Below are 24,690 nucleotides of genomic sequence, written 5' to 3'. Positions count from 1 at the left end.
ACCAACCACAACCCTTCTCCCTCTACAGTGCAGTGGGGCCCACACATGTAGACCCCACTACACTGTAGAGGGAGAAGGGTTGTGGTTGGTGGTGTGGCAGGCAGTGTGCCTGTAACATTTTCCTAAAACCACAAACGCAGCCTAGAAAAAGCAACACCAAACTGACTTTAACTTCTCAAGGACATTTATCTCAACATCATCCCTCAATTGGATTCGCTCACAATTTTGTTTCCCAGGCAACCTACGCTTTTTTGGACATCCACTGCAGCACGGGATGTACACAGTTTGAACAGTAAAAATGAGGAGACGATCGGAACCCATTAATAGAGTTAGCAATCAGCTTGCATTTCCAACGGATCATTTAAACATAAAACAACGCTATATAATAAGAAAATAGGAGAGGTTTTGTACTGAATCGGTTACATCTTTCCCCCATATAATAACAAGTCCCGCCTTTACCATGCCCTTTCCATTGTACATACTCCGCGCAAGTAAACCACAAGCCAAAGCAGCAAGCTAAATAACGAAGAAAACCAGCATCATATTCTTCACATTGAGGCCAGTTAACACATACTCGTGAACAAACACGCAGAGAGAGGGAAGGCTTTTAATAAATTTAGCATTCTCATCTCTCTCACTTCCGTCACTATTAGCCACGGCCACGACCTCCACCTGCCATTATGAGCAAAGCATAAGTTACGCCTTGTGAGAAGGATTAATCGGATGTAGGCTCTCTGTGATACCCTTGTTTTGAACTTACTATCCCTACAGTTCAATTATTGCAGATAGACGCCTCTAGACAAAATTGTTTTTTTTTTTCCTATGAAACTTTGGCAATTATTATTGGAAGGTATATCCGCAACAATGAAACTACAAGAGTAGCAAGGTCAAAGCTAGGATACTAACTCTGAACTCATTGCGAAAAAGAAGTTCAAAAAAGAAGCTAAAGGCGAGAAAAAATGGATGAAGAGAATGAATACCTCTACCAGCACCACTTCTACCGCCAGGTCCACCTCTGCCACGACCACACGACCACCGCCAATGCCTTTGCTACCTCCATCGTCCAGACCTCGTCCGATCCCTTTAACGGGCCTCCCACCTCCATCGTCTCTACCTCTTCCCCTTCCCCGACCCACCACACCAGGTGGCTTCCTATCTGCACAATGTTATCGTTATCCAAAAGTTAGCATCTTAAATTATGCTTGGGAGGATAAATTTTTAATGTTCTAGTCATTTAGAACTGAAGTCGTCACAAAATTTTAGGGGTGAGTCTATTAGAATTGGAAATATTATGAAATTTGGCATTGCGGGACTTCATTTGTTTCACTTCACTACTTTCGTCCCCAGCTTTTAGATTTTTTCCATGTTTTATTTAGAGTGGAGTGCTTTTGGAGGAAAGTGGGATGCATCCGTCCTTTTTCCCTTCCGGTCCAAATTAAAATTATTATGAGTATAATAATTATTAAAATTTGTCACATATTAATGAAATGAAGTTACTTAATACATTAAGATTTCAGTTTGATTAGTAATATATATTTAATATCATCAATGCATGTAATTTCTTGTAAACGTATTTATTGATATAATAAGTTCCCACCTACTAGTATATCCATATCTAGTCTTGTTAAAATTCACTAATTTACTAACAAAAGTAGATAAAACTAAATATATGACAATATTCCATAGTGTTTATTTATTAATATTACTTTGTAATATAATGAAAAAATTCAAGTCATTTTAATAAATATTTATTAATCAAAAACACTGCAGAGCAGAGAGAACCAACCAAACAACAAATTAGATGAATGTCTTGGCATTAATGGTTATTATCAACTATAGTTTTTACCTAAACCACATGTAAACTCATTGCTAACCATGCAATGTATAATTAACTTAGTACCAATTTGAAACCTAAAAATTAAATCAAAGTATTAAATCATCAAACATTAATCCAAATTTTCAGTTCTAATTTATCCATTTATCCTACTACCAATATCCCAATCTGAAAAAATCATCCACTTGCACAATTGTCTCAGAAATAGTTGTAAATTTCTGTTTGACTAACAGATCCTTAAAAGTAAAAGAAATTTCAAGCTTGATCTCACTGAAAAAACTATGCCGTCCATCCTAGTCGGTCATCTACACTCGTATTCACTTATGATCTACACAATCATCATACAAACACATGCCTTTAATATATAGAATCTAGAAAGTTGTACAGTTTGGCAAGTAGGAACAAATTTTAATTCTTAGTTTTCCTGGTAGAAATGGAAGAAACTTAATATTGTTCCTCTCCATGGTTTTCATTCTTATATTCTAAAAAATAGTTAAAATTTTATCAGATTTTAAAAATTTTATAAAGCAGCTCATGATATAGGAATACATTTGCAGGAAAAAAAACTTGTGATCACATATATATGATCCCTTTTTAACACCAACTGACCTGTGCGGTTCTTGGCTTCTTCTTGAACCTTATCAATCACCTGAAATCACAATACCAATGTCAATAACCTCCCAAAAGCAAGGTACTGAGAAATGAAAAGAGAAGCTCATGATCAGAGAGCTTGAAATACTCATTAGGAATTGTTCATAAAAGCATGTGAATAACATAACAAAGAAAAACTTCAAGATTAAAAAGAGAACAATATAGGACAATGCCTAGCCTTGATAAACTGTACTTTTTTGTATTTTAAGTACAATGCATAATGTCGCCAGACAAATGTTCCTATGAGAACATGGGTATAAGAGGCAGGCTTCTCAGAAATCTAGAGCCATAATATAGCAAAACTATCTCTAACTGGTGTTAATTTACACATACAAGTGCATACTTGTACATATCCTAGCTTGTAGGGGTACTACAAATTGGTGTTAATTTACACATACAAGTGCATACTTGTATTGTATATATACTCGTAAACATTGAAGAAAAGAGAGATCCCATTTTCTAGACATAAATGCTATGCTAGATCCTCTTCCATAATGGAAGATGTTATTAGCCTTGTATACCAGTCATTACAATAGAGCTTCTCTATCACCCTCATAAACTGCAGATCAAAAATCAGAATTATGTGGCAGGTAGTAATATTAACTAGTTCCTTTTGTTGTTTCCATACAATATAAAGTGCAGGAGACTATATAATGAGCTAAATGGTAAAAAATAACAAAATGAATTAATCTATTCAAATGTTGTGTGCAAAGGAATCTGGTCAGTAAATAACCAATCTCATTTGTATCGTCAGTGATATCGGCTTCAACTCAAGGTTTCACATGCAAGCTTCACGAAGTGCATAACAAAAACTACCAGGGTGATCTTCACTGGAAGCACTGTTATCTCTGAATCTTGCAAGGAAACACTCAAAGGAGCCAATATATTTCTGATTTGGCTAATTTTCATCATCCCAGAATAAAAACACGAAAATGCTTCTTTTGCATGCAAAAGGACCATTTCTTTCATCATAACTCTATCAAGTATTTCCTAAGTTTTGAGAAGCAGTAGAATCTAAAAGAACAAGATGCAGAATCTCATCCGCATAAAATGCAGTCTCAAATTACAGTTATAAGATGATTACCACTGATGATCTGCAGTCTCAGAAACAAAAATACATATAAAATGTAGCCACATTAAAGGTCCTACCAACATTCCCACATCACATACAACAGGAGCCAGATAAATTCAGCCCCTTCAGTAAATGGAACTTAAAACAATTAAGACTTCCAACTATCAGGTTTTTAGTTTTGACTCGCTTCATCATAATTTTCACATATAAGCCCTAATAACTTGATAATTAACTATCTATGAAAATTTTTACGTAGACTAGGTATTTTGAAGCACTAAAAATCTATACACATGACATGTCAAAAGCAATATCCATAGCTTGTTGCCCCATAAGACATGTAGATGAGTACAAAACGAAGGGTGTAAACACAGTAAAAGAAGAAGGAAAGGCATATCAGCTAGGCATATCAGCTATCCCCTTTAAGAACTTTACTTATAATGAGCAATGCCCAGGCACGATCCAAATTCTTATTTACAAGCACATGTCAAAGACATTAACAGAAATACATATGCTCAATGCATCATTTCAACTACTAGAGCTCCATGAACATGCTCTAAGATAGAGTCAAAGGTCAAAGCAGAAAAAAAAATAATAAATTAATAAAATGTGATAAGGACAGGCCAGGGAGATACCTATGATGGAGAAACGGTGGAATTCGATTAAGAAAGAAAATGCGCAAAAATGCACATTCAATCCCATTCATTTAACTACGGCAATGATTATTTAAAGACCATCCACAACCAACCTCTCACGAATCAATTTGAACCTAGAAAAGGCTTTCCAACATTTATTTGCACTTTAGTGATGTTTGTGGTGAGACGCACAGAACAATAATCAAAGAAATGCCCCATACATCAGTTATTTGATATCAATACCTATACACCTCATACCACTGCTTAGCACTTAGCAGAAACCAAATAAGTTAAATAGCATGTTGATATAAAATAACTTTTATGTTTCTCATACAGACTTACTCTCATGACAAATCAGATAGCAAGCCTGCATTCAATTTGAGTCCAATATTCATGTCAAAACAAAGATGACACAAACATGTCAGTTTCATCTCTATAGAATAGCCGAAGAGGGGAGATAGTAACCAGATGGAGGAGCCTAATGAATCATGACTGGATGATATCTTAGAAAAAACTCTTGAAGTTTAAAAGTATTACCACCAATAGCAACAGCATAATATTTAGAGAAAATCCACAAACTTCAGCACTTCGATAAATAAATCGTATAAAAGAATCTTCCAGCAAGCAAACCAGATAACGCTAATGCTATCTAGTTGATCAGCCCATTATTAACCCATAACATAATAGACATACTCTACATGCTTGCGTACTTGGAGACATTTTTGGGGGTCAATTGCCAGAATCCCCTTAATCTATACCTTATTTCCCATGAAACTGCCAAATCTAAAAAGTTCAAAACAAGACTCCCACATCTATAACCAAGGTTTTAAATGTAAGATGTCGGATTCATGTCGGACAGCTAAAATTCATGTTGGATAGCGAAAATAGGGGATATGTCGGGGGACATGAGAAAAATATTTCATTTATGAAATTGGTTTTAAGTGTAATATAAATATAATAAATGAAATATAACCATACTTAAGAAATTTTATTGTCTAAACATATAAATAAATAAATAATTTACGATGCTTAGAGTTTATGTTGAAGGAAAGACGTGAGAAAAGAGAAGTTTGATTTTCACAGTTAAGGAGAGAGAAGATCATCCGATATTGATATCAAAGGAATAACTCGGAGAATAGACCGATGAGATATCAAAAGAAAGAGACAAGATGAGTGACAGAAATTACTTCGGTCTTTTTTCCATTTCCTCTAACTGATCAGGCTTTGTCTTTGTAAGCAATATTAATACAATCAAGAATTTAAACCCAAACTTGATTAGACAAACATAATAAAAAAATAAGCTAATTTTTCAGACTGAAAAATCAGCTGACATAACGAGCATGTCCCCCGATATATCCGCCCAACATATTCGATATATCCCCCGATATATCCAACATGAACCTTGAAAACGCAATACACATTGAAAATTTTCATATCGTTTCGGTTGGCCCCTAAATCTGACATGACGGCTGACACGTCCGACATGACAGTCGACATTTAAAACACTGTCTATGATACTAATAAAACTATGATTTTTGTAGATTTGAGTTCTTAGCATGTATTGGCAAACATCTCTACTTTGATAAAACTATAGGCCAATGGTAAAAAAAAATTGATTTTTTTACTTCCAAGAATTAACTTTTCCTCTATTTTCTCTTTCAACTCCCAAAGTCTTTTGATTTTGCATGTTCTTCCCTCAGATTTGACTGAAAATTCTAGGTTTTTGTTAAAATTGTCAAATTATAGAAATTTAACATAAAGAAAGCTAGCAGGTGCCATAATCTATGGATTCCGAAGTACAAACATCTGTCCAACTTCAAATGTCAGCCTAGTTCCCAAGGCATCTGAAGGACAGAAGTCCAATTAAAAACTAACAGTTCCATAATGGTCATGGATGAGAGGATTTTTGTTGAACTTTTTTATGAGGCATGTTTCTCATGATTTCTTGTTTTCTACAATGCATGCTTGTATAGTTGAAGAACGTCTTTTTTCCCTTTTACGAAGAAAATTATACAATATTACTCATGTGGCTTAAACCTCCTTTACATCAACTTAGTTCTGTATATTAGCTCTTCACCGTGTGGGCAGACATCTGCACTTTGATAGAATTACATGTGAATGGTAAAAAGATTTCATTTTTTTAATTTACCCAAAATAAACTTTTTCTCTATTTTCTCTTTCAGCTCCCAAACTCTCTCGACTTCTGTCTGTGCCTCTCTTAGGTTAGGCCCAAAATTCTAGGTTTTGCTAAAAATATTTGTTCAATTACAAAAATTTCACATGAAGAAAGCTTGAAGATGCCATAATCTACAGATTTTGAAGTACAAATGTCTGCCCAAGTTCAAACATCAGGCTAGTTCTTAGACATCTGAAAGGATATAAGTCTTTAAAACTAACAATCCACTAATGGTCATGGATGAGAGGGGTTTTATTGGGACTTCGATGCATATTCGTTATTAGGGAAAAATGCTTTCAACCCCCAAAACACAAGAAAACGCGCTTCCCACCCCCAAGACTTTTTCAACGCCCTCAAAACCCCCAAATTCGTAATAATTATGCACTGAGCCCCCAAAACACAAAGCCCAAGAATTTTACACAGTTAAAGACTATCATACCCTTTATCTCTCTTATGGGCATTGATCACCTCCTCCCCCCTCCAGTGCTTCTCCCTGATATCCCTATCCCCGACCGTCGTCGTCCCCTGTGGCGTCCGCGAGCTCAAGTCCGACGAGCGTGGGCTCTACCTCATCCACCTCCTCCCTCCTCACTGCGCCAACCACATCGCCGCCGGCTCCCTCGACCACGCCAACGACTGCCTTGGCGAGATCGCTGACGGCGAGGTCACGGAGCTCGCCGGAGGCGGAGGAGGGGAGAGAGGAGAGGGAGCCGTTGAGGAGGTTGGCGGAGAGGTCGAGGTGGCAGAGGTGAAGTAGGAGGAAGAGGTCAGAGGGGAGGGAGCCGAGGAGGCGGGTGCCAGGTAAATGAATTCTTTATCAGAAGAACTACAACAGCTAGCAAAAACAGCATGAAGAAGAAGGAGAAGAAGTCCTAGAAGCTAGCGGTAGCAGAGGAGGTCCTCTCCCAACGCAACCTCAAGTCGGTCGACCTCTTCAGGGGCAAGAGGATTTCCGAGCTGAGCAACGCCGAGAAGCTTGACGGATTCGCGAGGGGAGCTGATCAAGGAGAAACACCACCGGGAATCGGAGCCGGTCCCGACGGTTCTAATCAAGCGAGCAGCGACGCCCAGATCATCGTCAGCTACCATCTCGACAGCGTTCACCGGCTCTTCTTCTTTGACGTCAGCAACGTGGCCTAGCTTGATTGATTATGCATGCTAGCTGTTTGATTAATTATAAATCTTGTAATATATATTCTGCTGGTGCTCTATACTGCTAGCTAGTTGGTTAACTAATCTCTTAGATCATTATTATATTATAATGCTCGCGTCCATAGAGATTGAGAGACTAGTAACTGTAGGTTGCATTCAGTGATAGTGTACGTTGCATTAACTTATATCGCATGCAATATATCTAGTTGCAGCTCTTTAATTAAGTGGTTGTTAATGTTATACGTGTTGGTTGTTAAGCTTACGAGTTTTTTCTTAAGGTTACGCGTTGATTGTTAAGGTTATGATTGTTTTTTTTAAGGTTAAGCGTTGGTTGTTAAGGTTATACACGTTGGTTGTTAAGGTTACGGGTTGGTTGTTAAGGTTACGCATTGGTTGTTAAGGTTATGGGTTGTTTGTTAAGGTTACGCGTTGGTTGTTAAGGTTACGAGTTGCTTGTTAAGGTTACACGTTGATTGTTAAGGTTATGGGTTGGTTGTTAAGGTTACGGGTTGGTTGTTAAGGTTAAGCGTTGTTTGTCAAGGTTATACGCGTTGGTTGGTAAGGTTAAGCTTAACAACCAACGTGTAACCTTAAAAATCAATGTGTAACATTCACAATCGACGTGTAACCTTAACAATCAAACATGTAACCTTCACAACCAACCCCGTAAAACGTTCATAAAACTGAAAAAAGAAGGAAATAAAAAAAGCTTTAATTTTTTGGACTTCTACTATAATAATTCATAAAAATAAAAAGCAATTACAATTTTTTGAACTTCTACGATGATGTATACATTTGTTTTAGGTGGTTGGAGTGAGCTGGATTTTGTAATAGTATTTTACCTTTAATTTTCATGAAATTTTCAAAAGTCATGCGATTTTACATGTTGGTTGTTAAGGTTATGGGTTGCTTGTTAATGTTATGCATTGGTTGTTAAGGTTATACGCGTTGGTTGTTAAGGTTACAGGTTGCTTATTAAAGTTACGTGTTGATTGTTAAGGTTTAAAGTTACGGGTTAGTTATTAAGGTTAACTCATGTAACCTTAACAACCAACCCGTAACCTTAACAATCAACGCGTAACCTTAACAAGCAACCCGTAACCTTAACAACCAACGTGTAACCTTAACAAGCAACCTGTAACCTTAACAACCAACGTGTATAACCTTAACAACCAACGCTTAACCTTAACAACTAAACCGTAACTTTAACAATCAACGCGTAACCTTAAGAAGCAACTTGTAAGTTTAACAACCAACGTGTATAACCTTAACAACCACTTAATTAAAGAGCTGCAACTGGATATATTGCATGCGATATAAGTTAATGCAACGTACATTATCACTGAATGCAACCTACAGTTACTAGTCTCTCAATCTCTATGGACGCGGGCATTATAATATAATAACGATTGAAGAGATTAATTAACTAACTAGCTAGCAGTACATAGCACCATCAGAATATATATTACAAGATTTATAATTAATTAAACAGCTAGCATGCATAATCAATCAAGGCCACGTTGCTGACGTCAAAGAAGAAGAGCTGGTGAACGCTGTCGAGATGGTAGCCGACGATGATCTGGGCGTCGCTGCTCGCTTGATCAGAATCGTTGGGATCGGCTCCGATTCCCGGCGGTGTTTCTCCTTGATCCGCTCCCCCCGCGAATTCGTCGAGCTTCTCAGCTCGGAAATCCTCTTGCCCCTAAAGAGGTCAACGGATGCGTTGGGAGAGGACCTCCTCTGCTGCCGCTAGCTTCGAGGACTTCTTCTCCTTCTTCTTCATACTGTTTTGCTAGCTGTGGTAGTTCTTTTGATAAAGAATTCATTTGCCTGGTACCCGCCTCCTCGGCTCCCTCCCCTCCGACCTCTTCCTCCTACTTCACTTCTGCCACCTCGACCTCTCCGCCAACCTCCTCAACGGCTCCCTCCTCTCCTCTCTCCGCTCCTCTGTCGAGCTCAGGACCTCACCGTCAGTGATCTCGCCAAGGCAGCCGTTGGCGTGGTCGAGGGAGCCGACGGGTTGGCGCAGTGAGGAGGGAGGAGGTGGATGAGGTAGAGTCCGCGCTCGTCGGACTTGAGCTCGTGGACGTCGCAGGGGACGACGACGATCGGGGACAGGGACATCAGGGAGAAGCACTAGAGGGGGGAGGTGATCAATGCCCATAAGAAAGATAAAGGGTATTATAGTCTTTAACTGTGTAAAATTCTTGGGCTTTGTGTTTTGGGGGCTCAGTGCATAGTTATTACGAATTTGGGGGTTTTGAGGGCGTTGAAAAAGTCTTGGGGGTGGGAAGCATATTTTCTTGTGTTTTGGGGGCTGGAAGTATTTTTCCCTTGTTATTATAATTTACCTTTTTGTAGTGGCTTTCCTGCATAGTTAAACACATTCTTTCTTCCTTTTATGAAGAGGACTATACAGTACTAATCATGTAGCAAAAACATCCTTTACTTTAATTTGATTAACTTTCAGTACAAATGAGACTATAAGAGAAACTTTTCCCTTAACCAATCCACAATAATAGATGCCTAACATTACTTTGCAAGATGGTTGCTCACACTTAAGATCTTAGGATTACAAGCAAGGTATGCTAGGTTGCACCATCGAAAAAGTCTCTGAAAACATACCAATTAGTCTGCCGACTCTGCCCAACCATGACTGGTTGGAATGTCATGTTAGATGTAATAAGTCCGCAGAATCATTGAGATGGTTTGTAGGTATGTTGAGCACCCATATAAAACTAGGAATTATAATGAACTATGAAAACAAATTCAAGACCTAAAAAACTATATTCAATAATACAGGGATACATATTTGTCATATAAGTTGTCAAGGTTATAAAGTAAATACCACTACTGCCAAAAGTGACCTAAGGATTCAATCTCAATTTAACTTCAAGAAACAGCTTAAAAATATACAGTTTTGCAATTAAAATATTAAGAAAACCTAGCGCACAATCATAAAAAAGAAATCATAAGAAAGCTAGCCAAACAAACCTCATTAGGAACTCAAAGGTACTTGATTGTATTTCCACAATCATAAAAAAGAAATCATAAGGATTCAATCTCAATTTAACTTCAAGAAACAGCTTAAAAATATACAGTTGTGCAATTAAAATAGTAAGAAAACCTAGCACACAATCATAAAAAAGAAATCATAAGAAAGCTAGTCAAACAAACCTCATCAGGAACTCGAAGGTACTTGATTGTATTTCCACGAATGTAGCATTCAGGCATCCTCCAAAACCTGTCTCCATCCTACAATCGCAGCAATATTCTATCAAAGAACAAAACAAGCTAATGCTAATCAAACAAATTAAAACATAAAAAGAAGGTACTCATATAAATTTAAAGCAAAAGATATAGAAAAAGCAATCACCTTCGAAGTACAAATAACTTCACGGAGATGTATATTCATCCATGTGTCACAGTTCACCAAGTGCCCATTGTACGTCTCCCCATTCTTCAACTCCACCAACTACAAAAGAACAAAAAAACCAATTCCAAAATAAAAATAACTACGATGTTAAACAAAGGTTTTTGTAATATTAGACCTCTATATAATTGTATATTAGGCCCCCAAAACTTCATATTTCTAATTTACAGGCCCAAATCTATTACGTTTATTAAGTAACCCTCTGGCTAGATTTCATTCAAAATTATCACAATAGCATAGTTAAACTCATTGAATTAATATATTTAAGGGTGTTATTAAGATATATGAAGATTTGCCGGCCGAATATGAAAGTAAGAGAGAATTTACTGTCTAACATGATGAAACTCTAGTTGTAAAGGGTAAAGGGTGTTATTTGAAACAAGCTAACAGATTTACAAATATGAAGATTTGAGGTCTAACACCTAAAATATTAACACAAGACAGAAAATAAAGGGGAACAATAGAAAAGGAAAGGGAAATTACCATGGGGTGGCCTTGTGCCGTCTTAAGAAGTGAAAGAGGTAGCTGCAAAATAGATTATAACAATAAAAATCAACATAATAGGACCAAAATTAGGTACAAATCCTAATGGGGAAAAAAGATGAAAGAGCACAAATTAGGGTTTAGAATCAAAACCATTGTTCTCGATCCCCAAAATACTTTTGCGACGAAGTTTGAAGAGATCGATCCCTGTGACTTAAAACCCTAGATTTTGTTTATTAAAGAAGAAAATTTGGGGAGCAAACCCTAAAACTATTTGGCTTTTTCCTCCTCGCCAACTTTGAAATAAGCAGAGGATCTGAGTGCTACTCGAGGTGCTGATGAAGGAGGCGCTTGAAGACCCTTTAAACCGGTTGAATGGATCCTGCGTAGACCAGGACCCGGACCCGGACCCGGATCCGGATTTGTGTGGAAGCTTGCATCCAAAATCATATCAGATTTATATGTCATATCATATATCATACATCATACATACAATTTTTAAAAGCAGGAAAAAATCATTCAGTAGACAAAAATGTTTGCGTCAAGAACAAGTTCTGTTGTAGAATTCATTATAACTGTTTATCGATTACAATGAATACAAAAGAGTGAGTTTCGTACTTTGTAAAACTACTCTTTACAACAAAAATCAAATTACAAGCTCCTTAGAAACAAACGCAGGATCGTTGTTTGGATCGCTGCTTGCGCGGGATCTTTGCCTGTGTCGGGGTGCATTAGCCCGTGGACCACCGAATCACGGATTCTGATTGAATCGTAAAGGATTTGAAGATTCTTCCTTTGTTTAGAAGCAAGAATAGTTTCAGTGAATATCTTATCGAAGTAAGATGAATACTCTTCTTAAAATCAAGTCAAAGCTTAGATCTTAAGGAACCTCCGAATTGTTGAAAGGAGATGAACTCTTGAAATTTGCCTAAGCCTTTTTGCTCTCTGTCCTTGGATCTGCTCCAAAAATGCTCCATCCCTTTTGTAACCGTTGTCCCACTACTTAAATATCATCCTTTTATGAGGTTAGTGTGCTTATTTTCAGTTTGTAACTATCTCCCCACGTTTATGGTTGATCTCAAGCAGTTATGAAGCCAAAAAAAACCGTCAAAAAACTTGTTGTAAGCAACTCTGTGGCCAAGACAGGGTTGTGTGTCTCGCACTTCCAAGACAGTTTGTACTATCTCGGGTATTTTGGCTCTAACTCCCTCGTCCGATAGTGGAATGAGATGATCCAATATGCGTTAGAAAGCTGACGAAGAGATCTACAACTTTTCCATTTTGATCTTCTTTAGATTTGGTGCGAGATAGTCATAACTGTCTCGTATTCCGAGACAATTGTGACTGGCTCGCATTTCCGAGACAGTTTGTGTTGTCTCGGGTATTTTGTGTCTAACTCCCTCGTCCGATCTCGGAATAAGATGATCCAAGATGCGTTGGAAAGCTGATGAAGAGATCTACAATTTTTATCTTTTAACCTTCTTCTGATTTGGTGCGAGACAGTCATAACTGTCTCGTATTCCGAGACAATTGCGACTGTCTTGTACTTCCGAGACAGTTTGTGTTGTCTCGAGTATTTTGGCTCTAACTCCCTCGTCCGATCTCGGAATGAGATGATCCAAGATGCATTGAAAAACTGATGAAGAGATCTACAATTTTTATCTTTTGACCTTCTTTAGATTTGGTGTGAGACAGTCATAACTGTCTCGCATTCCGAGACAGCTGCAATTATCTCGCACTTTCGAGACAGTTTGTACTGTCTCGGGTATTTTGGCTCTTACTCCCTCGTTCGATCTCGGAATGAGGTGATCCAAGATGCGTTGAAAAGCTTGCGAAGAGCTCTACAACCTCCTATAGGTGATACACTCATGGAATGGGCGATACACACATGGTACTTCATCATTTTGTGGGCGAAGCACGACTCCCGGTTTAGTTGTTACTTTATCGTTTAGCGTGTTTCACAGACTTGATGTGCTTTTTAGCTTCTCTACAATATCAGATGATCTACTTTAACTCAGATAATCTTTCTTGACTCGAATAGTAATATTCATCGTCTTTTCTTCATCTCGAGCTGTGTGCGAGAACTTATAGGTAATTTTTTTATGCCTACAGATACCCCCTCCAAAGTGTTTCAGCCTCATTCTTTTATAAAAGAGGCTAGAATACTTTGGATATGATATGCCTGGCTGTTAATTCGTTAACTTTTTCAACTTTCAGTCGATTCATTTTTTTTTTTGGATAGCTAAAAATTTTCTGGTGTTACGTTTATCGCTTGACCGTTGTCAAAATCTTGAACTGAAGCTGGCGTGTTGATTTTTGAATTAGCTCATGTCGTTGGGTTGACGTTGAACTAATCACCTTCGTCGGGAGTTTGTATCTGAGTCACGATTGAACTCCATGTATTAATTCCTTGAACTGACGTTTCATCCTGAGCCTTGTTTCGGCGGAATTATCGACGCGTTGGCTAGAATAGACTTTCGTTGTAATGCATTGACTGGCGTTGGGACATGGCAAGCCCAAGTGTAGAGACTGTAAGACCAAGTGTTGATGTCGGTTCATCTGCCTGTACGGAGTTTCTCCTGGTGTGGACCGTTATACATTTGTCGGTTTTTTACTTAATCACCGAGGGATTTTGATTGTAGGACCAGTCATTGGAGCTGTTACGACCACAATCACTGGAGAGGCTTTTTCGATGATGTCTTGTGTGCGCGAGACAGTATACCCTACCCCGTGTGTCTGAGGCGGGTTCAATTGTCCCGCTTGAAGAAAGGTGGCCTTCGGGCTGAATTTGTGTCTTCCTTGAGTTTGGCAGAGCTTAAACTTTCTTATGATTATTTATCCTACTCAGAATAAATACTTATAGGATTTTTGGCAAATTCTCAGCCATCAACGGATTTGATAAGCCTTTACCGATTATCGTTTGAATCGGGCTAGCATGCAGATTGTTTAAGTCCGTTCTGCATATAACGTTGTGCTAAGAGAATAAACTCTCTTAGACTTTGTACTATGATGTTGAATACATAGGTTTGGTTATTTTTGCGGGAACGTACCACCCAACAATGTGTGTTATACGTAGACTTATCTCTAATAAGGGACTAAGATAACGTCCCCTACGTATAAAACATGGATTTAAAAATGTTGATGGGTTACGTCTTTTTGTTGAAAAGATGAACCTAACACTGGAGAGGAAGAATTTTATATTCTATCTCCTGGTCTCTTTTTTGTTGGTAGAGATGAACCCAATGATGGAGAGGAAGAATTTTATATTCTATCTCCTGGTCTCTTTTTTGTTGGTAGAGATGAACCCAATGATGGAGAGGAAGAATTTTATATTCTATCTCCTGGTCTCTTTTTTGTTGGTAGAGATGAACTCGATGATGGAGAGGAAGAATTTTATATTCTATCTCCTAGTCTCTTTTTTGTTGGTAGAGATGAACCCGATACTGGAGAGGAAGAATTTTATATTTTATCTCCTGCTGCAAAAGAAACTCAAAGTAGGATCTTCACTTCGAGAATCTGAAGGGTGAAACTAAGAGTGGGATCTCCACTCCGAGAATCGAGAAGATTTAGATAACCCTAACTATTAAAAGGATTGATTATCCAATCTAAAAGCGGATATCTTATTTATCGAGATGGAATTCCAACTTTGGTCCTAACTATTTAAAGGTTTGACTGAGTGGGGAATGTGCGGAAACCTTTCATTTATCGAGAGGTGATTCCGATTTTGGTCCTAACTGTTTAAAGGTTTGACCAAATAGGAGTTTGAGATGATTCTATATGTTTAAAGGTTTGATTGTTTAATTTGTGGACCTCTCGTTCATGGAAGGAATCGAGAGGGGATTTTGGTTTTGGTCCTAACTGTTTAAAGGTTTGACCAAATGGGAATTTGAGACGATCCTAACTATTTAAAAGTTTGATCGTTCAATTTGTGGACCTCTCGTTCATAGAAGGAATCGATAGAGAATTTTGACTTTGGTCCTAACTATTTAAAGGTTTGACCAAATGGGAATTTGAGACGATCCTAACTGTTATAAGGTTTGATCATTCAATTTGTGGACCTCTCGTTCATGGAAGGAATCGAGAGGGGATTTTGGTTTTGGTCCTAACTGTTTAAAGGTTTGACCAAATGGGAATTTGAGACGATCCTAACTGTTTAAAGGTTTGATTGTTCAATTTGTGGACCTCTCGTTCATAGAAGGAATCGAGAGGGGATTTTGGCTTTGGTCCTAACTGTTTAAATGTTTGACCAAGTAAGTAGTGGGAGTGGGAGTACAAATCATAGTAGGAGTGTTGACTTGTACAAGTCACTCAGAAGGGGTTCCTGGTGTTAAGTGACAAATACTTAACACGAAAGGGTTCGACAATCATCAATGATCAGGATATTAAAATTCCAAGTATTATGTCTGGAATTTAACAATGAGAATGTTAAGTGCACAGACACATTAGAAGTTTGAGTGGATTCCATCGAAAGGAATTTTGGTGGTCCCATCATTAATTAGTCTGATCGGTGGGGATTTTGTGGTGGAAGACTGTGAGTCGTCGAACAGCAACGGGAGTTTTGTGAGGGAAGATTGATCCAACGAAGTGATCGAATCTCATCTCAGCAAAAGAGTGTTCGAAAATCACCGTGGGGTTTAGTGTTTAACACTTTGTTTGTATTGATCAGGTTATCCCTAAGAAAATTACATATAGCATTCTTTCAGGAACTTCCGTTACATGAATCATCCACCCCCAGCTTTTCTTGCGAAACTGAGTTTATCATTATGTTTAGCTGTATGATCGGGTTATCCTTAAGAGTACCATGCATGGCACTCTCCAGGAACTTCCCGTGAAAGAAAGGAAATAGTTTAGACTCGTATACCTGTTGGAGTATCAAGGAGCAGTTTATACTCGTATACTCTTCAGAGTGAGATGGAGAAGCAGTTTATACTCGTATACTCATTGGAGTCTGGGGAAACAGTTTATACTCCTGCACCCAATGGAGTTATGACTGTCTTTATTTGACTTGTTTCGCCGTTATGACGCCGGAGTCAATTAAGGCTTAGATTTTATTTTTGAGTCTAAAGCAAACCTTGGTGGGATGAAGAACCCTTCTGTGGTATTCACAGTAGTTTGGATCCGTAACCCTCTTAGCTCCCTCTTGATCTTTAATAGGTGGTAGTTCGATCTTGTCGTTGGCAAGGAGGTATCTCAAGATGGCTGGAACTTCATCATCTTTGAAAAAAAATACTCCTTTTGAAACTTCGGATCGAGAGTCGCGTTCATTGCGATTGCAGATGTCGTCGGTTGGCTTCTCTCAGCTTTCTTTCTTTTAAGAAAGCGTTCGACCTGTTCACCGCATAATTTTAACTCCTTCTAGACGGTTGAAGGTACGACCCCCAGGGCTTCTAGGACATTGATGGAAAGATTGTTATGACATATCTGCAGGATGAATTCCTCTGTGACAGGATCCCTGCAATGCATAGCCATGTTACAAAAGCGTTTGACAAAATTATCAACTAGCTCTCCGTCTTTTTGTTTCTCATCCAGAAGTGTTCCGATTGACACTTCGGTGTCATCATCAAAGAAATTGCTGAGGAACAAACTTTCCATGTCATCCCAGTAGTTGATGCTCCTAGATTTGAGATGTCGGTACCAATCGAAGGCAGGCCCACAAAGGGTGCCAACAAATGACCGGACTATCAAAGCTTCATTTTCAGAGATCACACCCAAGTGAGACTTGAAATAAATCAAGTGCTGAGTAGGTGAGCCCTTCCCGTCAAATGGTGTGAAGTTAATCAGATTGAATTTTGCCGGGTACGATATTGAATCTCATTCTCTTGGATATGGACATAGAATACCCGTCTTCTTTATTTCCTGAGTGGACATCAAAGCATTGACTTTGTCTTCAAGGTCTTATATTTTCTTGTCCTCATCTTCATCTCTCTTTGAGTGATATTGAGTAGAGATAATTAGGCCACCCTCAGTGTTATTAAGAGGTGCAATTGAACCACCCCCAATATCATTATTGGGAGGATCCGTTGAACCACCCCCAGTATTACTGTCATTGGGAGGTGTATCAGCCATAATGACTTCATCCCCTTCCGGGCTGGATTCAGCTCGCTGACTAGACTCAGGAGGTTGAAGCCGTTGAGCTTGCAATTCTCTCATTTGTTGGATAGCCAACTCTATCTCCATCTTTATCTCAGCTCTAATCTCTTCACGTTGCTTGACTAGAGCTTCTTGAAGCATTTGAGCAAACTGATCAGGAGTGATTGTGAACACTTCTCTGGCTTGCCTCGTGCTACATATTGTATCATCCGAAACAATCGCAGAACAAGTGTCCGAGAGTTCATCCTCCGAAGACATTCCTTCATGCATTCTCTTGTAGTCCCTACGTCTGATTGCTCCTAACTGGAGTCGAGACATCCGAAGACATTCCTTCATGCATTCTCTTGTAGTCCCTACGTCTGATTGCTCCTAACTGGAGTCGAGACATCCGTTGAGCAATTCTTGAATTGACTTTTCCTCTCCCTACGTCTGATTGCTCCTAACTGGAGTCGAGACATCCGTTGAGCAATTCTTGAATTGACTTTTCCTCTCGGGAAAAAGTCGGGATTTGATTCACTGGAATACCACTTAGATTTTCCTTTATCAGTCATGTTGATGGTGACTTCAGGGAATTCATCCTCTTGAACAATAAGCTTCTTGCAGAAATGTCTCAGCTTGGGCCTTGACATTATGGTGAAAAGTCTCTGGAACACTGAGACTCTTTGCAGGATGGCTTCTCGTTTGGAGTAGTCATACTCCGACAATACTGCTCTAATGAGTCGCGCACAGGAACAATGAGAGCTCATTTTTTGAACAATTCTCTTTTGAAATTTATTCACACCCCCAGCTTGATAGTATGATTCATCGGTATGATTGCTGAAAAATCCTATCGTCTGTTGGTATGACCTCCCAGGTATAACGACGTCTTTTGGAGAATACGTCTTCTTCTGGAGGTGTAAAGCATTGTTAGCATTCTCAGAAAAACTTATTGTTTCCTTTGAGCGATCCAAGGTTATGTCAGGAGTCACACATTTAGAACCACCCCATTGCGGGTGTGGAGTCTTAACGGGCTCCTGAATTTCATTACGAATCCCTAAGCGGATGGTAATCAAGATTTTCCCCACTTGGGATTACTTTGGGTTGGTGGGAGGACATGTACGACCCCCAGCCAGACAAGTCATTTGGATTTTGTTCACCGGACCCAAGCATTCCTTGACCAGAGCTCTGCCTCGATCTTTGTGCAGAGGACCAAGGTGAGCCGCCATTGTAATTTTAACCTTTGACAGGTCAGGATTGACCTAAGGCTTCACTGATGGCATAGCAGACATGGATGCAGTAGACGGACCAGAAATGGGTGTCAACGACGTCGAAGAAGAAGACTTCGAAGTCTTTCTTTGGCCGAGACAGTTACAACTGTCTCGGATATAGCTCCCTTGTCCAAGACAGTTGCATGTGTCTCGGATACAAGATGTATTCCGATGATTCGATCTTTGCACAAGTTTGGATTTAGGGATCCAAACTTTGAGGTTCTTTGGTGATTCTTTAGACACCATTTCCTTCTTCCCTTCTCGTCTTTGTTGCAAGAGAGCGCGGGCATGAGCGACGTTTGCACGACGTTTTTGTATACGTTCTTTGAGGGTTGAACGAGCCCTTTTGACGAGAGTCCATTCTTTCGTTATTAGTTTAGCAGAGATATGGGTGATTGGTCGTTGAGACAACTGAACCACTTGATGCTTCCTCGACTCTAGGTCCGTGTGATAATGAACCCCATCGGTTTGTTTCAAGGCCTTAGCCATTTGACGAGCATGGCGCTGATGTTGTCTCTGACGAGATCTTTTCGTTAGTGCCGGCGGGCTTTGATTCAATGCCTCCTTAATTGGAGAAGAGTCATTATGAGCAGAAATGTTGCGAGTAGAATCCTCAGCAACAATTAGGCGAGAGTCTTCACCCGTAGCATTTGACGGCGTTGAAAATTTGAAAATCTTCTTAGAAGATGAAATCTTTCTGTATTTGCGAGGCGAGGAAGATTTTGCAGATGAGGATGATAAATACTCCTCAAACTTTACTTAGTCAAATTCGTACTCGACCGTGGATTCAATCGGTATCTTGATCGGCTACGACACGACGGTCTCGGTAGCGAGACCGTTGCCTCCCACTGTGATCGCCAGTTTGTTTGCATCAGGAACAAGTTATGTTGTACAATTTATTATAACTGTTCATCGATTACAATGAATACAAAAGAGTAAGCTTCGTACTTTATAAACCTACTCTTTACAACAAAAATTAAATTACAAGCTCTTTAGAAACAAACGCAGGATCGTTGTTTGGATTGCTGCTTGCGCGGGATCTTTGCCTGTGTCGGGGGTGCGTTAGCCCGTGGACCACCGAATTACGGATTCTGATTGAATCGTAAAGGATTTGAGGATTCTTCATTTGTTTAGAAGCAAGAATAGTTTCAGTGAATATCTTATCGAAGTAAGATGAACACTCTTCTTAAAATCAAGTCAAAGCTTAGATCTTAAGGAACCTCCAAATTGTTGAAAGGAGATGAACTCTTGAAATTTGCCTAAGCCTTTTTGCTCTCTGTCCTTGGATCTGCTCCACCCCTTTTGTAACCGCTGTCCCACTACTTAAATACCATTCTTTTATGAGGTTACTGTGCTTATTTTCAGTTTGTAACTATCTCCCCACATTTATGGTTGATCTCAAGCAGTTATGAAGCCAAAAAACCGTCAAAAAACGTGTTGTAAGCAACTCTGTGGCCGAGACAGGGTTGTGTGTCTCGCACTTCCGAGATAGTTTGTACTATCCGTGTTGTAAGCAACTCTGTGGCCGAGACAGGGTTGTGTGTCTCGCACTTCCGAGATAGTTTGTACTATCTCGGGTATTTTGGCTCTAACTCCCTCGTCCGGGTTGTGTGTCTCGCACTTCCGAGATAGTTTGTACTATCTCGGGTATTTTGGCTCTAACTCCCTCGTCCGATATCGGAATGAGATGATTTAAGATGCATTGGAAAGCTGACGAAGAAATCTACAACTTTTATCTTTTGACCTTCTTCAGATTTGGTACGAGACAGTCATAACTATCTTGCATTCCGAAATAGTTGTGACTGTCTTGCATTTCCGAGACAGTTTGTGTTATCTCGGGTATTTTGTGTCTAACTCCCTCGTTCGATCTCGGAATGAGATGATCTAAGATGCGTTAGAAAATTGATGAAGAGATATATAACTTTTGTTTTTTGACCTTCTTCAGATTTGGTGTGAGACAGTCATAACTATCTCGCATTCCGAGACAGTTGCGACTGTCTCGCACTTCCGAGACAGTTTGTATTATCTCGAGTATTTTGGGTTTAACTCCCTCGTCCGATCTTGGAATGAGATTATTCAAGATGCATTGGAAAACTGACGAAGAGATCTACAACTTTTATTTTTTGACCTTTTCAGATTTGGTACGAGACAGTCATAACTGTCTCGCATTCCGAGATAGTTGCAACTGTCTCGCACTTTTGAGACAGTTTGTACTGTCTCAGGTATTTTGGCTCTTACTCCCTCGTCCAATCTCGGAATGAGGTGATCCAATATGCGTTGAAAAGCTTACGAAGAGCTCTACAACCTCCTATAGGTGATACACTCATGGAATGGGCAATACATACATGGTACTTCATCATTTTGTGGGCGAAGCACGACTCCCGGTTTAGTTGTTACTTTATCGTTTAGCGTGACATGGTACTTCATCATTTTGTGGGCGAAGCACGACTCCCGGTTTAGTTGTTACTTTATCGTTTAGCGTGTTTCACAGACTTGATGTGCTTTTTAGCTTAGTTGTTACTTTATCGTTTAGCGTGTTTCACAGACTTGATGTGCTTTTTAGCTTCTCTACAATATCATATGATCTCCTTTAACTCAGATAATCTTTCTTGACTCAAATAGTAACATTCATCGTCTTTTTTTCATCTCGAGCTGTGTGCGAGAACTTATAGGTAATTTTTTTATGCCTACAAAAAAATACCCTTGGAATTCAAATACTAATCTATTAAGTAAGAGTAAGTTGATAAATTGATGAATTCTTGTTGGATATACATAGTATAAAGATAAGTATATAGTTTAAATTGAAATGTAAACCTGAATGAAAGAGCAGCTTAGTTAAATTAGACGATTTATTAAATGCCAAATTACCCCCTCGTTCTTATATGTGATCGACGTTAAAACTGTATACAATTATTCACGTGCTACATGATTAATAATGCCAAACTACGAACAATTATTCACATGCTATATGATTAATAATAATACACAACGTAGCGATCTCTCACCGACTAAAATTCAAGTAGTTTGCGGTACGCTTAGGTAAATTAGAAGATTTATTAAATGTTAAATTTACCCCCTCACTCTTATATGTGATCAATGATCAAGCTGCAAATAATTATTTACTTGCTATATGATTAATAATGCCAAACTGCGAACAATTATTCACATGCTATATTATTAATAATTACACACATAGTGGCGTTCTCTCACCAACTAAAATTCAAGTAGTTCAATGTACTATATAATTAGTTTCAAAGTTTAATTATACTATTATTATTTAAATAGAACTCTATTTATAATTATTATCCTCTTGCATGCAACATCACATATTAATATATATAAGCCAATAAATTATAACAATTTCTATAGCACTCTTATTTCCTTCTATAGGTATAAGCCTTTGTTATTAGATTTGATTAGATTATTTTTAAGTAATTAATTATATTGTATGTTTGATTTTTTTTAGATCAAGAAATTATAATAATTTTTATAGCATTTTCATCTTCTTCAACATGTATGTGCATTTATTATTTTTCTCATATTATATTAGATTAGATTGTTTAAAAATTATGAATTATAAAATTGTAACAACTTTCACAGCACTTTCATCTATTTTCTTCTTATTAGATTAGATTATATTATTTTAAAGTAATTAATTATATTTTATGTTTGATTTTTTTCGAATCACAAAGTTTAATTATACTATTATTATTTAAATAAATAATGTTTGTATAAAAATCAAAGAGAATCTCACACATTTCTTAGATCTCAATGTCAATTATAATACTTATATATGGGTTTTGGTTAAAATAAATTTTATGTATGGAGTTAACTTATATGATCCTACTTTAATTGGATTAGATAATTTAACTTATGTTCTTTACACCCAAACTATGTCACAAAACCAAGAGATTTTTTATATTAATATTAGGGGTTGCTTGCATTGAAAAAGTTAAATTAGAGGGCACATACAGTTTGTTTTATAGTTTAAGATTGTCAACATATTTTGTCTCTTATGCATATCGATTTTTTTCAGCATGTTTGAACTATTCTATCTATAATCAATTTCTAATTTTTATATTTAATTTAATGATTTATTCTATGATCCGAACGGTGTACCAACTCAAACTCAAACTTTAATTGGATAACATTCTTATACATTCTTATACAAATTAGGGTTTAGAGTCTCATTTGTACTGAAAGTTAATCAAATTAAAGTAAAGGATGTTTTTGCCACATGATTAATATTGTATAGTCCTCTTCATAAAAGGAAAAAAGAATGTGTTTAACTATGCAGGAAAGCCACTGCAAAAAGGTAAACTATAATAACAAATATGCATCGAAGTCCTAATAATCGTATAGAGTGTATGCATCAGTTTGATAGTAAAGAATGCTTGCATCTTGCCCTTTCTGTCATATATCGTGTGTCATATAGAGTGTATGCATCAATTTCCCTAACATTTTTCTCTCTTCTATGAAAGCTTCTAAAGTTCCAACATATACATCGCAATCTTCAATGGCAGATATTTTCCACCTTCTAGTTGGTTGGCTCGCCCAACAACAGCGATGACCAACACATGATCAATAAGTAGCTATCGGATTTCCACCTCATCCAATATGACATATATCTGGTGTGATTTATTTTCATGTAATATCAATGACCAAACTGTTCAAATGATAGAGAAGATATATGCTACATAAATTTAAAAAAATCTATTAGAAAGACACATGTAACTCATGCATATACTTTATATGACAGAAAGGGCAAGATGCAAGCATTCTTTACTATCAAATTCCTGTGCCGAAGAACGTAATAAGGAAACATGTAAATACTTAAAAAACAATACGTTTATGTAGAAATGAAACTAGCATAGGTTCTTAATTATTTCCTCATCAGTATTCCTATTAAGGGAGATGTTAGTATAGTATCCAAAAGGCGGAAGCATTTTTGCGTTTTAATTGCCTACGACATAAAAATATAAAATTTGATGACAACTGAGATAACTGTCAATCCTTTTTTCTATCCCTCAACTCTCCCATTTGCTATCCCTCAGCTCTTTATGTGAGATAAGTCTAGCAATATCAACCTAATATCCGTCCTCCTATAAACAGATACAAAATGCTCAACTGATAACTTCCTAAAATTCGGGCACAAAGCCACAACCTGAAAGCTCAACCCGAATCCAATAACCGTAACATCTCTTCAAGTAATGATCTCTACAGTCCCTATGCAAGTCCTGATCAAAGGACTTTTATGATATGGGTTGGAACAAGCTTAAGAACTTGATATGGTTACCTCTCTTATTTTCTTGTCATATATGACAAAAATTAATATTGGTTTGTTTTTTATGACTAGGATTTTGATTTATGATTTCATATGAGTGATTTATTTTTTATTTAGACTTTTATGATTATCATGATTTTTATGGTTCTCGTGTTTTTGTCTTTCATTTGAAAACTTTTTTTTTCATGATTCTCATCTTCTTCATTCTTTTAATTTCATAAATTTATTTATATAGTATTTTTATGTTTGTGTATTAAGACACACATTTTTATATTGATATATCTATATGTGTTCTCATGATCTTGTTGTATGTGAGTTATGATTAACATGTTTTTCATCTATGCTTGCTCACATATGTTTTCCTTGGTCATCATTGCATATATTCATTAAGGCTTTTTGATAAGGGGAGCTATTCCCTATTATTTGTTTATATATTCACCATGCTTATAGGTAGGGGGAGCTTTCACTTTCCTATTTCTTTTATATCCTTATTTTTTATGTTGCCAAAGGGGGAGAAATATTATGAGTATATATTGCCTTGATTTTATGCATGATGTTTATAATTTATATACTCATTTCGTATCATGCATATCCCTTTGTGTAAATTATTTATCATCAAAAACAGGGAGATTGTTG

General features: G+C 37.7%; 1 pseudogene; it reads right to left on the bottom strand.

Moving 5' to 3' along the window:
* LOC109843562 lies at positions 315 to 11,800 on the bottom strand (annotated as a pseudogene).

This window comes from Asparagus officinalis, chromosome 5 (assembly GCF_001876935.1).
Source record: "Asparagus officinalis chromosome 5, Aspof.V1, whole genome shotgun sequence".
NCBI classification, from domain to species: Eukaryota; Viridiplantae; Streptophyta; class Magnoliopsida; order Asparagales; family Asparagaceae; genus Asparagus; species Asparagus officinalis.
This window is presented reverse-complemented; position numbering and strand designations above follow the sequence as displayed.